The sequence below is a fragment of the Pseudonaja textilis genome, chromosome 1, assembly GCF_049901715.1.
Source record: "Pseudonaja textilis isolate UNSWEBS1 chromosome 1, rPseTex1.2, whole genome shotgun sequence".
Lineage (NCBI taxonomy): Eukaryota > Metazoa > Chordata > Lepidosauria > Squamata > Elapidae > Pseudonaja > Pseudonaja textilis.
Window position 1 is genome coordinate 325,878,987 of NC_141990.1, and position 13,549 is coordinate 325,892,535.

The 13,549-nt window shown below is 40.9% G+C and overlaps 1 protein-coding gene across 1 annotated transcript in view; it reads right to left on the bottom strand.

The window, feature by feature from the left end:
* The window catches only part of MEF2B (myocyte enhancer factor 2B), a 55,264-nt gene extending 54,181 nt beyond the window's left edge, over positions 1 to 1,083 (bottom strand). Inside the window, exon 1 of the mRNA XM_026699029.2 lies at positions 756 to 1,083. The gene's annotated coding sequence lies outside the window, so the exon portion shown is untranslated. The remainder of the gene's footprint in view (positions 1 to 755) is intronic.
* Positions 1,084 to 13,549: the final 12,466 nt, after the last annotated feature.

Consider the following 13,549-nt stretch of genomic DNA (forward strand, 5'->3'; position numbering starts at 1 on the left):
AGCCACACATTTCCAATAGTCATTTCCGATAATGAGATGAACGGTATATAAATTTTGTAAATAAATAAATATCAAACTTCTAGCATTCCTGATTTCTTGTTTTTTCCCCCCACTCATAATCCTTTCCTACTGGAACAATACATTTACCAGACACTGATTATCTTTTTTTTTAAATTAACCCTGTAGAAATGCTTATATTCATATTTATAGGATTTATATTTACAGAAGCTGGCCTTTTGCTGGTGAATAAAAATAAACTTTCCCGCACCGTTTTAAAGATCCACTCCTGAAGATTTATTTTCAGAGTCCCATCCAACAATAAATTCCCTGTTTGCATCGGATCCTAAACAAGACTGTCTTTGTAAAGATACTACTGAAACATTCTATAATATTTGACAGGCGTTTTATTGGAATGGTTTTTTTATCTTTTTATTTTTTGAACAGCATTCTCTTCCGTTTATCCTTTTTTCTCTCTCTCTGCTGCGCTGATATTTTTATCTTTCGGTAAGTCAGAAACCGTTATCCAATTCTGGGATCCCTTCCTTTTTTTCCCATTGTGATGAACTTGTGGCTGACCAAAAACAGAGTAATCCACTTCTTTTTCTACCTCTTCAATAGTTACAAAAATTAGGAGGGGGGGCAAGCAATGATAGGGAGGGGAACGTCAAGCTTTCAAACCCCCTTTCCCAAAGCAAATTCCCCTAACATGCCCCCCCTTCTTAATTCTTTACGGATTATCCTCCCGGATGGTTTACCTTTTGCACACCTGCGCTCAGGTGAGTTGCTGCTCGCGTTTTCAGCACGAAACTCCCTCCTTCAGCAGCAAACGCTCTGCCCAAACCCCGTCGCCAGTGCCGGGTAGACTTCTCTTTTGACAAACAGCATTGCTAATTTTGCAAACTGTTAATTGCAGAGCGCTAAGAGAAAACGAAACAAAAAATATATTATATATTTTTGCAAAGCGCATTAAAAGTTCCTGCCCGGGCAATTCAGCGCCGGACTTCGGGGTTAAACAGTTCGGCCCGGACTGGAAAAGATGCTCTTTTGCATAGCGGCACCTCCTACTCCTTCCTCACTGGCTCTGCCGCGACGGGGATTAATTAATAGATTACATTGGGAAAATGAAGTTAGCTAGAGACTTTACGGACCGCCCCAAACATGATGGCTTCTGGCCCCGCCCACAACGTGGTAGCTTTTTAATTTTTAATTTATTTTTTAAAGGCAAAACCATTTGTGGTCGGTTTGAAGGCTGGAGTTTCATTCTCACGTGCACGTATCGGAAATGAGGTGTTTCTAAAAGCTCTTTGATACTCTCTTCATACTCTACATAAATGGCCTCTGTGATGATATTAAGAGCAACTGCGTTCTCTTCGCTGATGATGTAAAGCTGTTCAACACCACCGACAATACTGCTACCCTTCAAAAAGATCTCGACTATGTATCAGAATGGTCAAACAAATGGCAACTTCAAATCTCAACAAATAAATACTCTGTCCTACATATTGGCAAAAAAAAACAAAACACCAGAAAATAAAATACAGGCTGAATAGTCAAGACCTTGTTGATTATCCAAACTCCATCAAGGATCTTGGAATACTCATCTCTAATGATCTAAGTGCTAGAGCCCACTGTAACTACATAGCCAAAAAAGCATTAAGAGTTGTTAACCTAATCTTACATAGCTTTTTCTCTGATAATATCACCCTACTAACTAGAGCATACAAAACATTTGCTAGACCAATAATCGAATACAGCTCATCAGTCTGGAACCCACATTATGTATCTGATATTAATACAGTTGAGAAAGTCCAGAAATATTTCACAAGAAGAGTTCTCTACTCCACTACTCGTTGCAGAATGCCTTATGCCACCAGACTTGAAACTCTAGACCTAGAAAATCTAGAACTATGCCACCTTCTAAGTATAGTATATAAAATTATACATTGCAATGTCCTGTCAATGAATACTTCAGTTTCAACCATAACAACAAAAGAGCACACAATAGATGCAAACTCAAGGTTAACTGCACCAAACTTGATTGCAGGAAATACGACTTCAGCAACAGAGTAGTCAATGTCTGGAATACTCTACCTGACCCTGTGGTTTCTTCCCCAAACCCCCAAAACTTTAACCTTACACTGTCTACTATTGACCTCACCCCTTTCCTAAGAGGCCTGTAGGGGTGAGCATAAGCACACCAACATGCCTACCGTCCCTGTCCTATTGTTTCTTTTTATTTTTCTTATATGTATCCATTTCATGTATTCATAACTATGTTTATACTTATACCTATTATCTTGTAAGCGATTGACAAATCAAATAAATAAATGAATAAATAAAACAGCTCAAGCACAGCGCAATCTAAAGGTTAACATTTTATCTTGCATCGAAAGCTGCTGTAATGAAAAAAAAATGTGATAAAATTGCTAATGTAATGGAAGAGTACAATAATCCCTTGCATGTTATGGTGTTTATTTCATTTGATGCGTGTAGCGTTATTAAATTCATACCAGGGAATTCTCCTCTTATTTATTTGTTTGTCATTTTTAGAAATAATTCAAGGCCAAAAAAATGCCTTAATACTCCTTCGTCCTCCTATTTTTCCCCACAACCCTGTGAGGTGGGTTTGGCTAAGAGAGACTGACTTGCCCAGAGGTGGTATTCAGCAGATTCTGACCAGTTCTGGAGAACTGGTAGTGGAAATTTTGAGGAGTTTGGAGAACTGGCAAATACCACCTCTGACTGGCCCCACCCCCATCTCTTCTCTGCCACCCCAAGTCCCAGCTGATTGGCTGGGTCTTCTTTGGTTGCCCTGCACAGGAGAATGGAGCTGGAAAGCAGGTTAGTGGGGTGGGGAGAGAATGGGGATTTTGCAGTAACTTTCCCCTGCCATGCTCACCAAGCCACACCCACCAAGTCATGCCACACCTACCAAGCCACACCCACAGAACCGATAGTAAAAATTTTGAATCCCACCACTGGACTCGCCCAAAGTCACCCAGCTGGCTTTCACATCTAAAATAGAACTAGAACTCACATTTTCTTGGTGATTGGCCCAAAATCACCCCAAGTTGGCTTTTGTGGCCAAGGTGGGACAAGAACTCGCTGTCTCCCAGTTCTAACCTGGTATCTTAACCATTATACCAAACGGACTGTATTTTTCCTCCTAATAGCCCTGTAAGGTAGGTTGAACTAAGAGACCTAAAGCTACTCCTGGGGCCTTCGAGAGACAACAGTGACACAGTTGAATTATATTTGCACAATGGGGTAAGCTTGTGTGGCTTGAAGTTACTTTTTGTGGCTGATTATGTTATCTGAATTGGGACCGCAGGATTAACGCCGGCTTGAGCACACAGCACAAATGCAGGAAATAGATTGATTCACTCATCTGTACGGGTAATCCTCAAGTTACGACCACAATTGAGCCCCACATTTATGTTGCTAAGTGAGTTTGCCCCATTTTACAACTTTTCTTGCCACAGTTGTTAAGTGAATCATTGCATTTGTTAAGTTAGTAACACGGTTGTTAAGTGAATCTGGTTTGCCCATTGATTTTGCTTGTCAGAAGGTCCCAAAAGTTGATCACATGACCCCAGGACCCTGCAACCCTCATAAATATGAGCCAGTGTCCGAATTTTGTTCATGTGACTTGGGGATGTTGCAAGGGTCGTAAGTGTGAAAAATGGCCATCAGTCACTTTTTTTCAGTGCCGTTGCAACTTTGAATGGTCACTACATGACTGATTGTAACCCGAGAACTACCTGTATGTTGCTTGGATGACATCCTGTATGCGTAAAGGATGGGAGTGGTAACAAGCATCGGAAGACAGAGAAACATTTATTTTTTTTATGTTTTATTTATTTATTTATTTATTTTTGTCAAGCGATTATAAGATAACAGTTATAAGTATAAACATAGTTATGAATACATGAAATGGATACATGTAAGAAAAATAAAAAGAATCAATAGGACAGGGGGGGTAGGCACGTTGGTGGGGAAGAAATCACAGGGTCAGGTAGTGTATTCCAAATATTGACCACTCTGTTGCTGAAGTCGTATTTCCTGCAATCAAGTTTGGTGCAGTTTATCTTGAGTTTGTATCTATTGTGCGCTCTTGTATTGTTATGGTTGAAGCTGAAGTATTCATTGACAGGTAGGACATTGCAATGTATAATTTTATGTACTATACTTAGATCGGACCGAAGGCGACGTAGTTCTAGATTTTCTAGGTCTAAAATTTCAAGTCTGGTGGCATAAGGTATCTGCAATGAGTAGAGGAGTGGAGAACTCTTCTTGTGAAATATTTCTGGACTTTCTCAACTCTACTGGTATCAGATATGTAATGTGGGTTCCAGACTGATGAGCTGTATTCAAGTATTGGTCTAGCAAATATTTTGCATGCTCTAGTTAGTAGTGTGATATTATCAGAGAAAAAGCTATGTAGGATTAAATTAACAACTCTTAATGCCTTTTTGGCTATGTAGTTACAGTGGGAAAAATGTTTAAAAGGAAAGAAAGTTTTAAAAACCCAGCTTTGAAAATACAGATAATCCTCAATTTTATAACCATTGTCTTACTGACTTTTCAAAGTTACGATGCCAGTGAAAAAAACTGACTTACGACCAGTCCTTGGACTTACAACTATTGCAGCACCCCTGCAGTCACAAAATTCAGGCTCCAGGCAGCCAGTATAGATATAGGATGGGTGCAGAGTCTCAGTGTCTCGTGATGCCATTTGCGATCTTCCTAACAAACTTCCAACAAGCAAAGTCAATGCGGGAAGCTGAGTTTGCTTAATGACTGCGTGCCATCACAGTAGTTTGCTTAGTGACCATGGCAAAGAAGGTTGTAAAACTGGACACAGTTTACTTAATAACTGCCTTGCTTAGCAATAAATGTTCCAGTCCAGATTGCGGCCATTAAGTCGATTACCTGTAATAATAATTTTAAAGAACATGAACATGTTTGTACATTATAAAACGTTGGGTACTTATATGGGATGGGAACAGAATATCCTGGAAAAGGGCTTTTTTTTTGATGCCAGGCATGCTGAATAAACCAAAATCAAATTCTAATTAACATCACCAATTTAAAAAAAACAGTACGTTCAGAGCACAAGTTTTTGAGTGCGGCAGTCTCATTGCAGTGTTTTCTGTCCAATTGTGCTTTATTTTATCCCATATTTAATGTAAACTTGCTAAAGTCTTTTACATTAATTTAAACAATCTTGGGCAGTTTAGTTTGCCATCAGTTATTTGAGTTATTTGTCTTTTAATTCTTTATCTGCTGTAAACTACATTGGAAATAACAGATTAAAGCAGGGTATAAGTTCACGGATTGTACCATCCCCATAGTCCTTTAAACAGTCATAAAGATAAAGAAAGGTTCAACATACAGAGTGGAATTTACAGTCTAGGTCTAGGATATACAACTACAAGTATGTATTTAAATATCTCAGGGTAAAAATCAATGGGGGTAAAATTGCTTGATTATAGAGGGTGTTTCAGAAATGCTGAGTTTCTCTTGGTGTAGTATTCTATTATTAATGAACTCCTCTGATTCAAAAAAAACAATACCACCCTAATCCACGATTTCTAAAACTTGGCAATTTTAAGACACATGGATTTCTGGGAGTTAAATACTGAATGTTGAACTCTGTATGTCTTAAAGTTGTCAAGTTTGGGAAACACTGCCCTAATCCAACAATACCAGCTGTTCCATTTGCAATATAGGTAGTCCTTGATTTTCAATTATAACGGAGCTCAGAATTTTACCTGAAAGTCATAACAGTTGTAAATTGGGGCACCCATGTGACCAGATGTGATTTTATGACTTTTTTGTGGTGATTATTAAGTAAACATGGAAGCCCTTAAGTAAATCCAGGTATCCCCTATGGGTGTTTTTTCATGGCAATCAGCCCAAAGGAAATTGCAAAAAAATTTATAAATTTCATTTATAAAATGAAATTTTTATAAATTTCATGGGACCATAGTATTCTGCAACCAGCTCTAAAAGTTAGCTAGCTGCCAAGTACACCAAATGCAGTCAGATGACCCATAAGGTATGTACAATTGTCTGAAATCTGGAACCAGATTGTAAGTAGCTTTTGGAAGGTCTGTCATAATTTCGAACAGTTGCTAAACGACCAGTTGTTAAACAAGAGCTACAGGTAAGTAGAATAAAAATAGAATAGAATAGAATAGAATAGAATAGAATAGAATAGAATAGAATAGAATAGAATAGAATTCTTTATTGGCCAAGTGCGATTGGACACACAAGGCATTTGTCTTGGTGCAAATGCTCTCAGTATACATAAAAAGAAAAGATACATTCATCAAGAGTCAAGAATCATAAGGTACAACACTTAATAATAGTCACAGGGTACAATAAGCAATCCAATCATACTAGGAAACAATATAAATTGTAAGGATACAAGTGATAAAGTGAGTCATACAGTCACAAGTGGGAGGGGATGGGTGATAAGGAGCGATGAGAGGATTAATAGTAATAGTAGTGCAGACTTTGTAAATAGTTGGACAGTATTCAGGGAATTATTTGTTTAGCAGAGTGATGGCAGAAGTTTGTGTCTGTCTTGTTGGGTTGCAGAACCAAACCACATAGTTATAGAGGTACAGATGACAGACTTATACATGATTTACCATCACAATTGAGCCCAAAATTTCCATTGGTAAATCATCAAGTGAGTTTTGCCTCATGTTATGACCTTTCTTGCCACTTATCACATGACCCCAGGACACTGCAACCATCATAAATATATGCCTGTGGTCAAACAGCTAAATTTTAATCATGCAACCATACGGATGCTGCAGCTGGTGTAAGTGTGAAAAATGGTCAGAAGTCACTTTTTTTAGTGGCATTGTAACTGCGAATGGTCAGTAAATGAATGTTTTTTAAGTGGAAGACTACCTTTATTTATAATTTCAACAATTTGTTCCATTTAAATTAATATTTTTTATAACTGTTTCTCCCCTCTGGTGCAACAATAATGCTTATTAATTAAAAATAAAATGACTTTGTTTCTTTCCCACAAAACCAGGAAATCAAAGTAAAGGAGACATAGGCTTCTGGTCAGCTTTTATTTGGAGATGATCCATTTAGCCATAGTAGCTAATGAACAGTGATAGCTTTAATAAAGAATATAAGAAAGAGTTTTAGACAATGTGCAAATGTATACACTCACACCCAGCCTGCCTTCTTAGAGGAATGAAGCCTCATAGAAAGCATACAAATATACACAGAACATTTAACATACTTAACTTGGTTAATTCTCCCATTTTCTGAGTTTGTAAAATACATTAACCAGGAATTAGAAAAAAATAGTTAAGGCTCCAAAACACCATATGGCATAAAAATAAAATCACAGTAAATATTAATTTTATATGTTGTTGAAATAAATCTGCTCAATTGTTGCCTGACCTGGCTAATGGTGTTGTGTGAACTTAGTCTGGCATATTCAAAGCAGTGTGAGTGGCACACTGCATTTCCCCCCACCCCCCCTCCTTCCAAGCAGATATACCCTGTTAGGATTTCAACAAGTCAAGAATCTCTTTTAAATCTCAGAATTTTCCCCTGGATTTTTCTGCAATTCCTTAACATTATATGAAGCGAAGTCCAGAATGCAGGAAATCTTAACCCTCTGAGAACCAAAGCACTTTAATCCTACTTCGCTTTTCAACTCAGCTCAAAAGTCCCCATATTTGAACCTCCATCTATATATATGTGGTACATAACGGGCTGAATTTATATAAGCCGGACTAAAACGTGGTTGTGTTGTTTGCTGTTCCGGGTATGCTGAGGAAGTTACTCTGCCATTGGTTTAGAAGGTTTGTGTGAAACGGGCCGTTATATCAAGTGACATGAGTGTGTCATGAGTGTGTACATTTCCAACTGATATCCAGACTTGTTCGAAGTTTCCTCTTACTGGTTGTAAATTTTTGCAGCTTGTCTGAATGAATAACACAGAGGAGGTGTTTTCTCTCCTTTCCGCTTTTGATCATAGGTACGCACAGCCGCCTGCTCTCCCTGATAGATTCCTGAGTGGCTGACGGATCCCACTACCCTTGGAGAACAAGAGAGCCAGATTCCCTGGAGGAAAATGTGTGTTTACAAGAGCTGGAAAGGAAACTGATGCAACCACCAGCCTCAGGTTACATGTGAGTTGATGGCAAAGCACCAGAAGGGCTATGAGAGTCTAGATGAGGTCAGGCCCCCTCCCCTCTCTTGACCCCCACCCCCACCCCACCCCAGGTAGGCTAAGAAATCCTAGGCTGCTTCTCTTGTTTCTATGTTCAGCAAAATCCAGGATAAGATTTCCGGTCCTAGGATTAAAAGCTAAAGATTTTATCCTGATGATGGAACCGAGTGGTTTTTATGGGTGACCTTAAATATAAAAATACAACCCTCATTTTTCCCGACCTCTTGCTGGGGAAAACCAGGATTTTAAATTTGGACTGGATCCTGAGAAACCCAAGTTTAAATCCTCAAAAAAGCTCATTGAGCATGTAATCTAAATAGGCATTGGTTCTATGTAGCTGTGCGCCATGTATGGAACTGTAAACCATAAACCTTCACCAGGATTGTCTTAGATTGTCTTAGTTTTTCAAGTTGTTAAATTTCTGTTTATGTCATCAGTGATAGCATCTACCCAACCTGCCTCTGTTGGCCTTTATCCATCCATCCACCCCTCTCTCCTTCCTTCCTTCCCTCCCTCCCTCCCACCCACCATCCATCCATCCATCCAACCATCCATCCATCCATCCATCCAGTTTATATGGCCAGCCTTCTCAAACAAGTGATTTGAGGTGGTTCAAAACAATTTTAAAAGAATGGTTTTTTTAAAAAAAAAACTAGCAAAGAAAAAAAAATCCAGCCCAAAATGCAAAATAAATAGTTATCCAGCAGTCGAGAGAAAAACAACCACAAAAAAGCACCAATAGAAATGCAATACAAATATTTTCAATAAAACTAATTCCCAGAGGAATGTTGATCAACAGGGTCGGATGAGTGACAGGAAAAGCTTTCTTCCTTGGAATCCTGCATTCAGTTTTGGTCGCCATGATGTAAAAAAGATGTTGAAACTCCAAAAAGAGTGCAGAGAAGAGCAACAAAGAGGATTAGGGGACTGGAGACTAAAACATGTAAAGAATCGTTGCTGGAATTTGGTAATGTCTAGTTTAATTAAAAGAAGGACTGGGGTGACATGATAGCAGTGTTTCAGTATCTCAGGGGCTGCCACAAAGAAGAGGGAGAGCCAAGCTATTCTCCAAAGCATCTGAGGGCAGGAAAAGAAGCAACGGATGGAAACTCATCAAGGAGAGAAACTATCTAGAACTAAGGAGGAATTTCCTGACAGTGAGAACAATTAACCAGTGGAACAACTTGCCTCCAGAAGTTGTGAATGCTCCAACACTGGAAGTTTTTAAAAAGATGTTGGATAACCGTTTGTCTGAAGTGGTGTAGGGTTTCCTGCCTAAGCAGGGGGCTGGACTAGAAGACCTCCAAGGTCCCTTCCAACACTGTTATTCTAAAAAAAAAAAAAAGAGAGAGAAGGCAGAATTTCTATTGTTAAAGAAGGCAGTTATTAAAGGAGTCACACCCCATTTTATGATAGCTGTTAAGTAAATCATTTGGTAAGTGAATCAAGCATTTGTCCAAATGAATTTTCCCCTTGACTTTCCCTGTCACAAGCCGATTACGAAAGTTCCAAATGGCATCACATGACCCTATATAAATATATGCAGAAAGTTAATATCAGACTTCAGAGTAACGCACCCATTGAAAGTAGAACTACAAGGCAGGTGGATGTTTATTGGATACGTCATATCGGCACAACCGGTGAAAACCAACTCTAAAAGTTCCAGCAGCTTTCACCTAATTAAAAGAATGAAACTCCTCCCCTTCCTGGTGTCACCGGTCACATTGCCAATGAATAGGGCTGGCAGGCTCCTCTCCTCCTTCACCATCCACCTGTTAGCAATGACCTTGGTTCCCACAGGAAAACCTTTTTATTTTGACTCTTAGCTGGGCTATCTACTTCCGCCCTTCCTTCCCTCTCTGAGGCTTCGTGGCAACTGTGAGGCGGCACAAGATGGCTTCAGCCAGGCTCCCTTCAGAGTTGACAGCTGGTTTTCCCAACGGCCCGGATTTGGATCATGCGACTGTGGGAATCGAAAGTACAAGAACTGGTTGTAAGTCACTTTTTTTCAGAGCTGTCTAACTTTGAACAATCCCTTAGGGCAGTGATGGCTAAACCTTTTTGGTGCCGAGGGCCCAAAGCGTGAGTACAACCACAAAATGCAATGCAAGCGTCCCCCCGTGCATGTACCCTGGCTCCCCACGCACATCCCTGTGCATGCGCCCTGCCCCTCCCTTGCCCATTTTTGGATTCCAGGTTTGGTGTAGGAGGCCTTCAGGCGCAAAACGGGGCACGGGGGGGCTCGCACAGCGTTACCACGCCCCGTTTTGGCTTTCAGGTTGGTGTAGGAGGCCTTCCAGGTCCAAAACAGGGTCCAGGGAGGGGCAATACAATGCGAGTGCCCCCCGCACATGCATCCTACCCCACCCCTGAACATGCACGTGCATGTCCCCACATGCGCCCCGCGCATGCATGGCAGAGACCCAAAAACCAGCTGCCCAGCAGATGGGGCTTTGCTTCTTTGCATGGCCCAATTGGTGGCATGCTGTGGACTGATGTCAGTCCACGGACCGCAGGTTGGAGACCCCTGCCTTAAGGAATGATTGTAAATCGAGGACTACCTCTTTCAAGATAAATTGTATGTCCAAATTATCTAAACCAGTGTTCCTCAACCTCATATTTATTTTATTTATTTTATTTATTTATTTTGTCAAGCAATCATAAGATAACAGGTATAAGTATAAACATAGTTATGGATACATGAAATAGATAGAAATAGATATAAGAAAAATAAAAAAGAAACAATAGGACAGGGACAGTAGGCATGTTGGTGCGCTTATGCACGCCCCTACAGGCCTCTTAGGAAAGGGGTGAGGTCGATAGTAGACAATCTAAGGTTAAAGTTTTGGGGGTTTGGGGAAGAAACCACAGAATCAGGTAGAGTATACCTTGGCAACTTTAAGACGTGTGTACTTCAACTCTCCATGGCGGGCTGCGGAATTCTGGGAGTTCTAAAACACGTCTTAAAATTGATAAGGTTGAGAAACATTATGTGAACTATAGCTTCATGATTATCCAGTTCCAGCTAGTATCCCGAATCGGCTTCATCTCATGGTGAATGGCATGTGGCACAACATATTGTAAAAACCCTGCCAATTACTCCCTTGACTGGTACTGTAGGATGTACAAATCTCAGGAGGCAGATTGGTATGAAGAGCCCAGACAGAATCGTGTGCCAAAGACAACGGTATTTTTTCCGGAATTAGCGTCTCCATTTCCCTGGGGTGGAAGAAACCCAGCTTATACCGTACCACCAACGCAAGAGACGGAATTGGTATCCATGGGCGCTTTCGTGTTGACGCAAGGGTCTGGTTTTCTTCCTGTGCTGGGGTGGAGGACGGTTATTGGAAAGAGCAAAGCTGGGATCAACTGGATAGAAGAAGACTATCCAGGCCTGAGGATATCCACATTCAAAAAGAGGATAGCAGACTGGTATATTTTGGCCAGGCTGCAGTGTTGCAAATTTAGGAATACGGTAATATAATTAAAGTGGAAATGCAGGGCGGTAATCTCACCCCAGTGGGAAAAAGAGTTTCTGAGCCAGCTTTGTGCCTGCTTTTTAATGCCTTCCCAGGGACCGAACATAGGAATTCCTAGTGCTTGATTTGTTAAGCCGAATATTTCCCATTTCATCACCGTCTGTGTAATCAGAAACCCCCAGCTATAAATACAGGATTAACTGTCCGTTTCTAAATTGAATGGATGTTGTCTTGCTAGTTATCCTTACCAAGTATTGAAGAAAAACATAAATGCGGATTACAACATTTTCCTGTGCCAAATTGAAATTTTGCTCTCCTATTGCAGACCTATCCAGTTGTTAAGATGCACCAGGTGTCTATGGAGATTCTCAATCATCCAGGTCATGGTTGTCCCAAAGGTGTTTTTCCAAAAGGCAACTGGGCTTTCTTGGGTTTTTTTTTTCCTTGAAAATATTTCGCTTTTCAGATAACAGATAATCAGAGTTGGAAGGGAACTTGTAGGTCATCTAGTCCAGCGGTCGCCAACCTTTTGAACATCAGAGACCACCAAACTCATAATTTTAAACCTTGCGGACCACTAATATGAATTTTGACTGATGGGGGCTGCAGGAAAAAAGTCTGCAGGAAAATTCCCCACCCCGTTTTCCTACCGATCGATCATTCTTTATTTGGGATCGCAGGATACCATCTCCAGCTCTGTTCTCAGGGGGAAAGAGAGAGAGAGAGACTTTTGGCTTCATGCAAGGAAAGCAGCAGAAGTCTCTCCCCCAAACTCCGCCAGAAATGAATCTTTGCCGGTGCAGCCTCTTGGAGCAGGATGCCAGGCAGGGTCCCAAAGACTCATTTCTGGCAGACTTTGGGGGAGAGAAAAAAAGACTTTTGCTGCTTTCCTTGTCTGCAGCCAAAAGCAGAAGAATAAAGAAGCAGAAAGAAGCAGCCAGGTGGCCAGGCGAGGTGCGTGGGGCAAGTTCCCTCCCTGGTCTTTCCCTCCTCCCCTCACTACCTTGTGTTCCCGTGGGCCATGTGGGCGGCGCAGCGTTGTGTTCCCGTGCAGTCTGGATTAATTGCTTTGGGGGGATGCTTTGGGGGTGACATTTCTCTGTGGACCACCAAAATTTTCTCGTGGACCACCAGTGGTCCCCGGCCCAATGGTTGGTGACCACTGATCTAGCCCAAGCAGGAGACCCTACATCATTTCTGACAGATGGCAGTCCAATCTCTTCGTGAAAGTCTCAAGTAATGACGCTCCCACAACTTCTGAGGGCAAGCAGTTCCATTGGTTGATTGTTCTCATTGTCAGAAAGGTTCTCCTTATTTCAGGTTGAAATTGTTCAGTTTCCATCCATTATTCCTTGTCTGGCCTACAGGTGCCTTGGAAAATAGCTTGACCCCTTCCTCTCTGTGGCAGCCCCTCAAATATTGGAAGACTGCTTTCATGTATCCCTTGGTCCTTCTCTTCACTAGACTAGCCAAGCCCAGTTCCTGTAATCGTTCTTCATATATTTTAGCCTCCAGTCCCCTAATCATCCTGGTTGCTCTTCTCTGCACTTTTTCTAGAGTCTCAACATCTTTTTTATAATGTGGTTTTCATCCAAGAAGCTTCTCCAGTTCAGTTCAAGGGGAGAAAAAAAGCAAGTAAGTCCTGTTGCCTTTTGAGATGCACCAAGAAGATTTGAGAAAAATATTTGGGACTTTGATGTTATATATGCTGATGGCAGCAAGATTTACTTTGTGCTTAAAAATGGAAAGACACTTTGACTCCCACAATGGACGAATGGCTGCAGAAGTTGATGGAGTTAGCAGAGATGGCCAAATTGACGGATCTGATTAAAGAAAAGAACACAATTAATTTTGT